This window comes from Haliotis rubra, unplaced genomic scaffold (genome assembly GCF_003918875.1).
Source record: "Haliotis rubra isolate DU_JTF1 unplaced genomic scaffold, ASM391887v1 Scf193, whole genome shotgun sequence".
Lineage (NCBI taxonomy): Eukaryota > Metazoa > Mollusca > Gastropoda > Lepetellida > Haliotidae > Haliotis > Haliotis rubra.
The window spans coordinates 859,969-867,173 of record NW_025765925.1 but is presented as its reverse complement, the minus strand read 5'-3'; the positions used below and the strand labels follow the sequence as shown (position 1 = coordinate 867,173).

General features: G+C 41.1%; 1 long non-coding RNA gene across 1 annotated transcript; it reads left to right on the top strand.

The window, feature by feature from the left end:
- Positions 1-6,064: 6,064 nt before the first annotated feature.
- On the top strand, positions 6,065-6,983 carry LOC124274672. The gene is made up of 2 exons (XR_006897997.1): positions 6,065-6,365; positions 6,553-6,983. It is a non-coding gene; the product is annotated as an uncharacterized LOC124274672 (long non-coding RNA).
- The last annotated feature ends 222 nt before the right edge of the window (positions 6,984-7,205 follow it).

The window sequence follows — 7,205 nt, the reverse complement described above, 5'->3', positions numbered from 1 at the left end:
AATATTTCAGGGCATTACACAATGTAATTGTTCCTGATTGTTGTATTTGTAATGGCTATTTTGAAACTTTAAACACAAAGGTTTTCCCCTCGTCACGAGCGTCTTTCCTGCTGCAAATGTTTGTCAAGTTTCTGTTACTTTGTCAAGCCTCTAGTTCCCTCTCAGTCGGGATCCACATTCAGATAATCCGTGTCCGCTCACAAACTCCTCGGTGGTCACGTGATTTCATGACGGAAATTGAAACTGACAAAAGTATGGATGTCTCGTTCTGCTACTAGGATACTGACTGCCCGACAATCGGAGTAAATATGCAGGGTGACATGTATTATTGGATGGGGCTGTGGTGATTGGGGACTTAGATTTGAAGGAGTTCGTGTTAACCTTATCTCTAAGTAAAACAGACCTGAATCTATCTGAATATGTTTACATTCAGCATGTGTGATATAGTTCACACCCAGTAATGAGAGCTATGGCACACTTGTGTATGAAGGATATAGCTAAAATCTATTCAGAGGACCTATAGTACACCCCTTGTATTTGTATTTTCCAAATCTCTGTTTGTAACAAAACTTTCATTAATAGCATGTACTAACAATTCTCCATAAATAGATAAATCTTAAAACTACTAAATTTACTTTTACGCATTTTAAACCACTTATAAAAAATTATATATGCCGTAAAGAGGGTTCTGGTGACCCAGGCACGACCAGTCTGGTTAGGCTCATCATCAGGGCCTTGCCCCTCAACAAACAGCGCAGGCAGCGAATGGGACTTCTCCCAGGAAGCACTGTCCAAGATCTTTTCAGAGGCTGTTAAGGCTCCCTGACAGTACATAGTGGCTGTTTTCCTGGCAGCGGAATGCCATTTATGTGTTTGGGAGGTACCATACCAAAGACACAGAGGACAATGGGGAGTTGGACAGCATGGTATTTGGGATGCAATAAACAGAACGAAAGCCTATAATTCACTCTTCAGATCAGCCGACTTCATCCAAGCGAAGGCTGGGCTGCTGCCCTCGACACATTACGCAACTCGATTAGCTTAGGCGGATTTGATGTGGCTGACTGACTGACTGAGTTTGGTTTTACGCCGCTTTTAGTAATATTCCAGCAACATCACGGCGGGGACACCAGAAATGGGCTTCACACATTGTACCCATGTGGGGATTCGAACCCGGGTCTTCAGCGTGACGAGCGAACGCTTTAACCACTAGGCTACCCCACCGCCCGGATTTGATGTGGCATTTCGCTTGTTTGTGACTGTACTGTACCGTCCAGCAGTTCTACAGAACCGTCAGTAAAATCAACATTGACACTGTGATTATGTCCAAACATGGCTGCTTTTCAGAAAACTGAGGCAAGACGCAAGTAGTAGCAGCAGCAGTTGTCGCCGTAGTGGTGGTAGTAGTATGAGTAGGTAACAGTAGTAGTAGTAGTAATAGCAGATCGTAGTCGTAGTCGTCGTAGTGGTAGTAGTAGTCGTATGAGTAGTCGTAGTACTAGTCGTAGTAGTATTAGTAGTTGTTGTGGTAGTAGTAGTATATTTAAAGGAAATAAAGAATAACTTCTTATATATGAAACTGCGTTCTGCTTGGTAATCTGGTTAACGTTAATTGAGTCTGGAAATCCACGGGGATAAGGTGGGTTACAATAACACATTCTCACCTGTAGTTGGCTATCACGTGTCCGTAGCGACGATATTGAGAAGGCGAAGTGCGTCTCCACAGAAAAACAGTTCTGACAGATCTAGTTGTACCAATTTCAATCATGGTTGTCCACGCACTGTGTGCTTCCTGTCCTGAGTCCTTGTATTCCCATTGTGTTTTAAGGGACCATTTTAGACATCCCATTGCAAGTATGGGTTTGGCTAGGTATTCCTCCCTCCCGTGATCCGGTAAGATCCGGGTTAGAATTGGTCTTCAGTAACCCATGCTTGTCATAAGAGGCGACCCACGGGAATGGGTGGTAAGGTTTGCTGACTTGGTTTGCACATGTCACCGTATGACAGTTGTATAGATCAATGATCATGCTGTTGATCATTGGATTGTCTGGTCCAGGCTCGATTATTTACAGACCCTCGTCATATAGTCTGGGAGCGGCGTTAAACAATTACCAACCAACCTCCCTCCAGTGTACGTATAATCAAACAATATTTTCAGAAAGTGTTACCAATATAAGCTCAACGAGTTGTTTTATTAACTAGAGTTTTCTATCGATCGTTTTACGGTTGTTCTCTTATCGTGCCTCAAACAAAGTCAAGTGAGCAAACAAAACTAATAATATCATTAGCTCATATTTCAGATATATCAAGTGCGATACATTATATAATATTGTTCTACGGTTAGATTCATTGCTTTCACGAGATTTGAGACAATGAAAGGTTTACCTTCTGAACATTTCGTCAATATCACCGATGACATATTAGCAGTTTTTTTATTGGTGTGGTAATACCGTCGATATTTGGAATTTCTGCTTCATTTGGCATAGTGAGTGCGTGAGTGAGTTGGCAATATTCCAGCAATATCACGGCGGGGGACTTCACACAAATGGACTTCACACAATGTACCCATGTGGGGAATCGAACCAGGGTGTTCAGCGTGACGAGCGAACGCTTTAACCATTGGGCTACCTCACCGCCCCCATTCTATTTTATGTTGAATCAATAATATAATGATATGATCATACTGAGATATAGGCATTATTATCATCTTAATAATTAAATCAATAGACTGTATTTTAGAGTGACTGAAACGTCCATAAAATACCTACGACGCAAGAGATGAGGTGAGGTGAAATTGGGTTTTACGTCGTACTTAAGAATATTTCGTTCATATGACGACGTGCATGGGGGTGTATGTGTATGTGCGGCTGCTTGTACTAGCCCTGACTGAAGCTGGTTTTATAGTGCTAGCCCACTGAGATACCAGGCCGCAGTGAAGCATGAATACCCCACTTAGACACATTAAACTGACTCCGAGCCGACCAGTCCTTGTTGTACCCATTAATGCCGACCGCCAGGCAGGGACCAACAAGTGCCATATTTTAACGTCTTCTGGTATGACGCGGTCGGGGATCGAACCCACGACCTTCCGCTCTCCGGGCGGACGCTCTAACCACTACACCACGGATGCGGTCCTACGACGCAAGAAGCTGACAGAGTGTGTGAATGGACTCAATTTAATAACTCAATATTAATGGTTTATGAACTTTTCATAAGAAGTTAAAGAAAGCCCATATCTTTCATTGCGGTTGGTGTTCCCTTATGTTGTGTATACCCGTTGCTATACAAGAACATTAATCTTAACAGCGAGATTAGACCACATTTCAGTTTTGGAGCCGACTAGTCAAAGCGTTCGCTGTATAAACTTTAGTCCCCGTTTCGATTCCCTACACCGGTACGATGTGTGAAGCCTACTCACTTATTTACTATAAACCCCATTTCATGTGCACAGAGAACTTTTATATTTAAATTATGAAAATAGCCTGAACCCGTTCCAGACCAGGCGCATAGCAAGCGATTTTTTCGTGTAAGCCCGCTAGGTTTCAAAGCTTTATATTCCGATAGTATTAAGGGCTTCCCTAACATTTTTAGCAAGAATCATGTGTAAGCCCGGGCTTTTTCCATAGTGGTAGCTACGCCGCTGCCTTGTGATATAAATATCCTGATATATTGCCTAATTGTGTTTTGTATCGATGCACTCGTATCGCGTAGTTGACGATGCAAACATCGATACTATTTTTTTTGGAATGGTAGCTACGGCCCTGCAGACTCGAGCTATGACGTCATGGATCATTTCACCAACATTCCTCTACAACAAACCCATGACCTCCTCTGCAATAAGCGCCAAACCAGATATGATGACCTGGACACCGCATTCACCACAGACAACACCATTAACCACACCTCCAGCTGCTTTGACACCTCATCTCATACTTCACCTTCAACGACAATATCTACAAGCAAATATACGGATTGTCCATGGGTTCCTCCCTATCTCCACCCAACACTGTCACCTTCATCACATCTGTCGAAGACTCAGCCCGCTCCACAGCGTCATTCAACCATTCTGTTGGTACCGGAAGGTAAACCACACAAATGCTGGTTAGCTTTTCGTTGTTCATAAGTGCTGAATAACCAAACAGCTCTTGCACAGTAATACACATGAGAAATGAACCTGCTGTATTTCTTTACATGGATTTCAGTGTACATATGACCACACCACTGTAGATGTTTTATGTAGAGCATTTGAATAACGAACCCGCTGCTAGCACGTTATTCGTTATTCGACATGCAAATAACGAAACACGAATCCGCTGGGATTTAGGCATCTAATACGTATTATTCCATGTCTGAATAACAAACCCGGTGCTGGTTAGATTATATGATACTATCTTATATTTCATATTTGATAAAACTGATTGGCATAGAGTGAATAACGAACCCGCTGCTAGCACGCTACTCGTAATTCGAAAAACGAATAACGAATAAAGCACCACGAACTTCAAGCTGCCCGTAGATGCCCCATTTCCTGCGGCACGACCATCACGGCCCTACTGCAGGGACAGAAGCCCTATCTTCTCCAGTTCAGTTAGCAAGTTTAGGTTCCTAATGGCGGCCAATCAGTGATTCGAACCAGGATCAGCTGATGCTGGTGTAAAACTGGGACGCAACTCTGTGCAGCTAATAACAGCAACTCAAGCTGCTTTGACAAATCACACACGTGTTTAAGACTAAACAGAAAGTCAGTGTCCATTTGTGATGTGCTCGTAAAATCATAACTTTCATCAAGGTTGGCAGCGGATATTATAATTCACAAATACATCTTTCATGTCAGACATGTCAAGTTTATTTACTGCACGGCATGCATGCAGGTTTTTTTATTCTAAATTATCGGTAGAAACTCTAAATTAATTATCTATATAATATATACTTAATTTGAAGTTCGTAGATTTTGTGGTGGATAAGGTTTCTGCAATGAACAAAGCCAATTTTACCTGTCTCCAAATCGAGTCTTTTGTGTGCATTCATCTGATATTTTACCCTACTTTATCCTCAATTAAAATGTAATTAAAACTAAAACTGTTTTTGTGTTAGAGTAACTAAATAGTGACACTTTATCCTCAATTGAAATGTAATTAAAACTTAAACTGTTTTTTTGTGTTAGAGTAACTAAAAGTCCTTTTTATAGGAATTTATTGTAAGATTGTGTTTCTATCATGAATGTTTATAGAAAAAGTACTTTCAATATTATAATAACAAGGTATTTATACTATTCTTATTTTCTTAATATTTAACTGATCAAATGTCTGGCTGAGGTAGTAGAAGAGCAAGTCCTACAGAAAGAAGATGAGAGAGAGCAAAATGTTCGGCTTGATGAACATACAGATTATCAACCAGAAAACACCTTGCATTCATGGGCCGTTATCTGGAAAATGGAGAGTCGAAACTTGCATTTCTCCAGGATGCTGACATTCCTAATGGAACGGCAGACACTATTGTGGAGGATGTCAAGGACTTAAATAAAATTACCTGTTTTGCAAGTGATGGTCCAGTTGTTATGACAGGCAAACTGAATGGTGTAGTCGCACAACTGAAGCGAGACAACCCTGCTTTGATTGATGTCCACTGTGTGAATCATAGACTGCAACTTGGCTGTTAGTTCAGCTTTCAAATGACTGAAATCGAGTCTGTTGATGAGATGCTAATGGGACTGTATAAGTACTATCATTACAGTACTGTAAGATCCAACAGACTTGAACAGATGCAGACATTGACTAGAGAAGTGGAAGAAAACACTGCAGATGACACAGACACATGTAATCAAATCAAACCGGGTGTCCACATTCGTTGGCTGAGTCATGAAGAAGTTGTTCATGCTGTCAGGAGAAGCTATCCTTCTATCCTTGCTGACCTTGGGAATGCAGTTGGTATGGGGATTGACAAGCGGGCTGGTGACAAACAGAGTGTGACTACTGAAGGTCTGTACAAACAGCTGATGTCCTACTAGAAGTATTATTTCATCTCGGTTCTGTGTGGCGTTTGTTCGCTCCTGTCAGGATTGACCAAGATGTTTGAGAGGAAAAACTAACTTAAGTATTGTTGAGCCTCAGCTGAGAAGTTGCTTGGCGTCTTTGAAAAATGAAAGATTAAGTACAAACCTGGCCCATACTTATCGCGTGTTGATCAACTTGGAGAGCAGTATAACCTGGAGAAAGTTGATAGCAGAAGAACGGATGTCTCAAGGTCAAACACTCCGTTCTTGGATAAGCTGACATATAACCTGACATAGAGACTGAATGTCCTGACAAGTCTTTCTGCACTGGATCTGAGGAAGGCTGGAGACTCTTCATTCTTGACATTCAATGGTGATGCTGAAGTATTGGAAATATATTCACTCAAACTGATTTTGTAAAATATAACAACTTTGATATTGAAGAAGTAAATGTAAGAAAAGAAAATAAGAATGAAAACATGATGTACTTAAATGAAATTTATCTATTCAAAACAGACTTTTTTACATTTTCATATTTTGACAAATTTCATATTTTGCAGATTACAGAGCTGACAGAGCACTTTGGCCTTGATGTTGATCAGACAAAGCTTGAGTGAAGTCAGGTCAAGGAACTCTTTGCTTGGGAAGTTGACACCTGTTCATCATCCACCATCCTGAAGACTCTGACAAGCCTCAAAACTCAACCCAAACATTGTGAAGCTCCTGAGCATTCATGCTACTGTGATCCTACTGTGACATCAGAGGTTGAGAGAGTCTTCTCCAGGTAAGACTCATTGTGACAGCCGATAGGAACAGGCTGGAAGTAGATAACTGCACCAAGCTACTTGTGGTCAGCATGAATGCAAAGTCTTCTACTGACATTGACTTGAGGAAGTCAAGAGGAGAACATGAATGAAATTTATGAATTTGCCTCAAAGTATGCCAAACAGACCCAAAATGATGTCAACCTGAATAAAGTTCTGTACCCTTATTTGGTGTGCCTTTTTTGTTTGCTGAATGCTCTTTTGAATTTTAAAGTGCACTATGTTCTATGAGTCTACCCTGTCCTTTCATAATCCTGGGGGAAACACTAATAAGTCTGTAGCAAAATTCTTTTACAGAGAAATTTTCGTCTTCTCATCATCCAAAGCGTTATTATAAGTCAAAACAGTATGACTCGGAGTATGGGTGGTTTTAAGTGCCCCGAGTGTTA